Source organism: Vicia villosa, linkage group LG1 (assembly GCF_029867415.1).
Source record: "Vicia villosa cultivar HV-30 ecotype Madison, WI linkage group LG1, Vvil1.0, whole genome shotgun sequence".
Lineage (NCBI taxonomy): Eukaryota > Viridiplantae > Streptophyta > Magnoliopsida > Fabales > Fabaceae > Vicia > Vicia villosa.
Window position 1 is genome coordinate 190829165 of NC_081180.1, and position 7329 is coordinate 190836493.

Sequence of the window (7329 nt, forward strand, 5' to 3'; positions counted from 1 at the left end):
CAAAAATTGTTGACTCCTTTTCTTCAATAGGATCTCTTTCCATTCATGGGATGCCTCAGGGAGCTCTCCCTCAACTTCAAGTGCCATTACTTCCACGTCAACTGGTTCATATTCCTAGAATGAATCGAGGGGGGCAAATGTGTGGACAAAAACCTAAGATGCCTCAGAGGGTTCTCGATCCGATCCCGATGACTTATGCTCAGTTACCTCCCTGCTTGCTGGAACTTCGGTTGGTTGAGCTACGCGATTTGTCCATGCCTGAAAAGATTCCCCCTAATTTTGATGTCAATGCTCGCTGTGAGTACCATTCTGGGGCACCTGGTCATGATACTGAGAATTGTAGGGCGCTGAAACATCAAATTCAAGATCTCTTTGACTCAAAAGTGATTTTGCTCACCCCCGAGGGTATGAGCGTTCAAGGAAATAGAGTTCCATCTGTGGTGGAAGAAAAGGTTGATTCATACTTCTATGTCGGATCTACTTCAAGTCAGAAGCACAACACACTATCTTGGATTCTGAATTCTCCACTTTATCAGTCTTTGATTGTTTCACAACCAAATCAAAAAAGGAAGACACCTGAACAGATTGGGTATTTGAATCATCACCAGCAACAGGGTCCACAAAGGCCGAGGAGACCACCAAGAAGAATTGACCCAATTCCTATGACCTTTAGTCAACTGCTTTCTCATTTACTCAAGGATTCTTTGGTCCAACTGAGGGAATCTAAGCCCCCACCAACACCGATTCCTCAAGGATATGACTTAAATGCAAAGTGTGAGTACCATTCTGGGACATCTGGACATTCAACTGAGGATTGTAATATTTTGAAACACAAAGTCCAAGATCTCATTGACTCCAAAGCAATATCATTCACTCCAAATGGCCTGCACATAAATTGGGGAGTCATGAATATCCGTATTCCATAAAGCATCTCCAAAGAACAATAAGCCCAGATGGAGTCAAGCCTCCTCAACAATGGCAATAATCATTTCATTTTTGTATTCTCATTTCAGTATTTCCTGTTTTGTTGAAGGCTACTTCCCTGTTTAAACTCGTTGGTATGGTAACAATTAAAGCACCACAAATTCTCGAGCAACTTTGTCAGAATCTTTTTCCAAAAAGTAATCAAGAATGTTCTGTAGAAGCATCTCTCGTTCTCAAGGTTCTTGTGCTCAGTTGTATCCGTGCAGGTTGGTGTTTCAGTCGGTGTTTGAGCTTTCCTTTCAACAGACGGCTTTTCTGAGTTTGATGACCATACAAGATTCTTTCCACTTATGATGGCAATTACTATTCTAGCAACTATGCTTAGGGCTCACGATTGAGGGATAAGCAAGACGTACTCTTATCTTGAGCATTGCATCACTCGCATTGCTCGAATCCCTAAAGTAAGGCAAAAGTTTACAACTTTTGGGTGACTTCGTTGGAGTTTTCTTTTGAAGTAATCTGAAGTGTTTGGAAGGGACTGCAGAAAGTATTCAAGCTCAATAAGTCCAGACGGAGTCAAGTCTCCTCAACAACGACATTCATTTAGTTTCTTACTGCATTCTCATAGTAATTTTTCCTTTATATGTTTAAGCATCGATAGCATGTAAAAGCTTGTTAATCGTTGAATGAAAATAAAAATACATTGTGTATGTCTGTCTTGAAGTAATCCATTCGTTTTCACTCATAAAATGTTTTTGGCATTACGATACCAACTTTACTAATTGTTTGCTTAGGCAAAAAGCTGAGGGAGAATGATGAAAGATAAAAACGCAAAAATCTCTAATCATGTGTTTTTGAATAAAAAACCCTACTGAGGATGTACAGGCATTGTTTCAAAACCCCAAACACCGGAGATATAAGGGAGATAGACCCTCGTTAACCCCTTTGAACCTTGAAGTAGGAGTTTCTTTTCTAATCACAAAAACCCTTATTTTAACCTTGGGGCAGGGTAGTGTTCATTTAACTTGATCGAGTGTTCAAAACTCACCAAAAGGGTATGCATCTAAGGATACAACAATGGTTATCCTTCAAAAGGTTGAGGAATGACATAACCGTAACGATTATCCTTATTCCATCAAAAGATCAAGAGATGACGATACCACAATGGTAATCTTTCATCAAATCAAAGGAGTGAGGCAGTCACGATCTTTCAAACAAATCAAAAGCAACGCAACATCACACGACTTGTTCAAAAAAAAGAAAGAGAGAATTAGAAAAAGAGCCCGCTATGTCAACAACATGAAAACAAGTGACTTAGGCAAAAGCCAGGGCATCCCGCTGGACTCCAAAATAAAATTCAAAAGAATTTGTCCAGGAAAAAGTTAGGGAAATAAAAAAAGGAAAAGCAAAGCAGAAGCGAAAAACAAGGATTACAAAATAAAGATCCTCGTCAAAAGAACAAAGTCGTGTGATCAGACACCAAAAATGCAAGATAAAGTGACTGCCATGTCCAAAAAACCTCATTGATTCTTCAACCATCTCAAAATTCCTTGTGAGGGATGAGCATTCGTGTCGAGCTAACTGGACATAGGACTGGAGAACATCACGAATGGGGTGGGTACGAATAATTTTGAGCCTAAAAATCCTTTGTTTCTAAAACCGTGAACCAGGCCAAGTTACAACCCTTAAAATTCCTAATTGAAGTAGGGTTTATTTTGAAAGCATACTCTGATGAGACAACATTTAACTGACTCCCAATGAAGCGTGATACATATTTATGTTGATATCGTACATTTGCTTTATCTTCCACATGCAAAAATCGAGGTTGTGTCAACTGGTTATCCATTCACAAGAGGTCGCAACCTCATTTCAATAAAAAGTTTTAAAACTTCAAGACTAACATAGGCTTTGCATTAGAATTATCATTCTTAGAATTAACATTCTTTTGCATACAAAACATCTGCTTAAACATCAAAAAATTTCAGGATGAGAATCAGTGAGTAACTTGATCATGTCAAAGTACAAGAGACTTGAGAACTCCGAGGAGGAAAAGCTAATCATCTCAAATGTTGACCATCAAGGGGCAAGTTATCCAAAGAACTCCGTTGGGCATGAACAGTTAATGCTTTCCTTGATTACCTTGAAGGGAAGAGTTTGAAGACTCCGTTGAGCGTGGTAAAGTTTTTTCCATGTTTGTTTGACTTCAAAACAATGAAGGCTTGAGGATTCTAGTAAGATGTACCTAATTAGAGGCAATTGAATCGAGGTTTGACCTCTCAAAGTCAGCATATTTGGGGCAATCATGTTGATAACTCTCTTCAAGCTTTGATCAATCTGGGGCAATCACGTCGAGGAATCTCTCTTGAGTTCAACCAATCTGGGGCAGTTATGTCGAGATTCGAAAAATCTCTCCAAGGATCCTTTTGGGGAAATTCCTCCATAAGTCACGAAGCTTGGGGCACAACTCTCCCCAATCATAGAAGTTTATTTCTCCTGAGAGTTTGTTCCGTCCCTCAAGCATAGGAGTTTATTTCTCCTAGGAGTTGCTCTACTTCCCCCATTTGGGCTTCTTATCTGGATCTCTCATCCCCAACATCTTGAATCGAGGGAATCTCCTCAAGCTAAAAATCCTCCAAGCGTTGCACATGGTGAGAAGTCAGAATTTTTTCTTCAAGTCAAAGAAGGAGCATCTTACAAATCAAAGTCCAATATCTATTGGCACCTCCACATGGTCCTTAACACTAAGGGGATTCTCCCTGGTGTTTACCTCACTAACGCCTTTATTTGGCACTCTGCATATAGTATCCATCGCATATAACATTGCATCCTCAAAAGCGTAGCATATCCATCAAAATGGAGCATTACGCCATACAAAAATTCCAAACATGCATCAATGCATAAGCCAGTTTGTATGTGCCCAGAAGGTACGAAATAATATATATCCCCGGAAGAAGCCTCATCTTCTCTCTACAATATGGATCAGATACAATGTCTTTCTTCGTCAGAATCGTTGTCTCCGAGGTTATTTCCCGTATGTTGCGTGCAGATTAGAGCGTGAATGAGGGTGGGCATTCAATCCATCTCATTTTTCAATCGTTTGAATAACCATACTTGGTGTGTGGCAATTCGAACGATTGCCGCTCTTGAAGGGTTACACCCCGCCTTTTGGCCTGAGGGATTAATGTAATTCTTATGCTTCGTAAGCATCGATATCTCCGTAATCTCCAATGGTTACTATCATCTTCTTGTCGGGTCTAGTCGTTACTAGTCCTATCGTGGTAATTTCCCGTGTGCTGCGTGCAAATTAGAGTGCGAATGAGGGTGGGCATTCAACCCATCGCATTTTTCAATCGTTTGAATAACCATACTCGGTGTGTGGCAATTCGAACGATTGCCGCTCTTGAACAGTTACACCCCGCCTTTGGCCTGAGGGATTAATGTAATTCTTATGCTTCGCAAGCATCAACATCTTCGTGATTCTTCAATGTTTACCGATGTCTTTTGATCAAGTCTAGTCGTCACTAGTCTCTGTGGTCCCCTTCCCTCATACGGACAAAATTTCAGGTCCAACCCCCGTGTTGTGACTCCTTTGCCTTCCGACCTTCGAACCATTTCAAAGCCCAGTTCCCAACCTGGCAAACCCTTTCAAAGCCTAGTTCCCAACCTGGCAAACCCCTTCAAAGCCCAATTCCCGTCCTGGCAAACCATTTCAAACCCAATTCCCAATCCCCAGCCTCAGTATTGTTGATAATCTTCTCCTTCTCCAACCTCATTGTTGATGTTTATCCTTCTTCAATTCTTGTGAGTCGTGAGTTCGTTATTCTTCTCCCGATGTTGAGTCATAGATCGCACGAGATCCTTTTTCTTTTCAGTCCTGAAGATCGTACGAGATCTTCTCCCGATGTTGAGTCATAGATCGCACGAGATCTTTTTCCTTTAAGTCCTGAAGATCGTACGAGATCTTCTCCCGATGTTGAGTCATAGATCGCACGAGATCTTTTTCCTTTCAGTCCTGAAGATCGTACGAGATCTTCTCCCGATGTTGAGTGATAGATCGCACGAGATCTTTTTCCTTTCAGTCCTGAAGATCGTACGAGATCTTCTCCCGATGTTGAGTCATAGATCGCACGAGATCCTTTCTTTTCAGTCCTGAAGATCGTACGAGATCTTCTCCTAATGTCGAGTTGTTGTTGAGTCATAGATCGCACGAGATCTTTTTCCTTTCAGTCCTGAAGATCATATGAAATCTTCTCCCGATGTTGAGTCATAGATCGCACGAGATCTTTTCTTTTTCAGTCCTGAAGATCGTACGAGATTTTATCCTAATGTCGAGTTGTTGTTGAGTCATAGATCGCACGAGATCTTTTTCCTTTCAGTCTTGAAGTTCGTACGAGATCTTCTCCCGATGTTGAGTCTTAGATCGCACGAGATCTTCTTTCCTTTCAGTCCTGAAGATCGTACGAGATCTTCTCCTGATGTTGAGTCGTAGATCGCACGGGATCTTTTCCTTTCAGTCATTGTCTCACACAACCATTCTCTTTGAAAACCTGTATTGGCACCTCGGCTATGTTACATACTACCACTATTCAAATCCATTATTCACTGTAAATATCCCCACCAGAAAAACAAAAATTCTCTTTCCCCAACAGATATCAAAAGAAAAGTAAGGATAACACTGACACCATCTTTTCAGGACAAATTTCAGGTCTTGGATATTTAATTTTCTTCTACCTCGAATGTTCGAAAGGCTAGCGCCAATCTCATCTTCAGGTTTAAGACGATTAAATAGGGGCAGCTGTCATGCCCCAAATTTGTCCTACCCTTATTTAGCTGGCTTGCAACCCATAAGCATACATCCATCTAGGTCATACCATTGCATGCATCCATATCATTGATCCTGGATCAGAAGGAGAGATTTGAAGCCTAATATGGGATGCCATCATCTTGCCCAAGATCTTTTGAAATCAGGGTTTCTATCCAATTCATTGTACTAGTGGGAAGGTACAAGTTCAGGAGTCATCCGATTACCCTGATCATCCTAATGAGGGTTTCCTTGACCAAAGTCAACCAGTTGACTTTTTGGTCAAGATTTAATCAGGAATTGGCTTTATGAGTGAGAGACTTCCATATTGAGCATGAGGGACAAGTCATTTGACAAGATTTGATTGGTCAAGGTTTAATCACAAATTTCATCAATAATCAGAGAAAATCAGAACAGTTGACTTTTAGGTCAAAATCAGAAGAATTGCTCAAATATTGACTTTTAGTGGAAAATCGGTCAAGAAAAGTCAAAGAACGGATAAAATCGGGAGTTTGACAAAAATTGCCAAAAATAGAAAAATATCAAAAATGGAAAGTTTCTACACTTAGAAAAAATTGGGAAAGATTGAGAATGGTTGAGTAGTCAACTTCAAGCACCCTTTTCACCTAGATCCAGGATTCAATTTAAAACAAGGTCAACAACAAAGTTGTTTATTTCATGGGGATCTACAACATTGTAGTTGGAAGTTTTCTCATTTGAATTCTAGATAAAGAGATATGGATGAGAGAAGTTGGGTGTTCATAGTTGTTGTAACTAAGGTTGCATGCAGATTTCCAAGTCACGACTAGGCATTTCATCAAACACATGGCATGCCAAACTCCAAGCTGATTTTAGAGATATACAAGTGTGCTATGAATGAAATATTGGTATGTTTATCTTCTCCTCCATGCCCTCTATACAATGAGCCAAGAGTCAAGTCATTTGAACAAATAGAGAATCAGTTATGGGTCCCCAAAGTGGCGTCCTCGCAAAGCCCATATGGCGCATCTGGCCAGGCCAAGAAACATGTCACGCGCGCAACATTTCCACAAGCACATGGTGGGCCATATTTGCGTCCAACTTTAAAGAAGTAGAAGCATACAATTGATTCATATATGGTATGTAACTACTCTTTGCCATGCCTTCTATCTAATGAACTCAGGATCACTAACTTTGGACGCGTGTGGACCAATATGGAGGCTTTCAAAGTCGTGCCCTGGCTAAACCGTATCTGGGCCATGAATGTGGATTCAGGATAGGTCATGCGTGTGCCCCAGAAGTTAATGCATGGCCCTATGTTTACAAGCAATTTCCACATGATTCCAGGTGTTGTTTCACAATATCTTCAACATCAATTTTGTTCTTTTATGTGTTATCTTCATGGTGAGCACAAGTTTGAATCATGCCATGGCCTATGAAGAGAGATATATGGATGGAAAGTTGGCAACACACGCATAAGCAACACCTAATATAATGCCATAAAAGCTCATATTTTGCTACTACATGAGAAAGTGATGTGAACTATACTATTGTTGCAAACACCTTGCTCACTAAGTTTAGAAGAGCAAGGTCCCACTCCAAAGATTCCATCATGAGTCATGAAC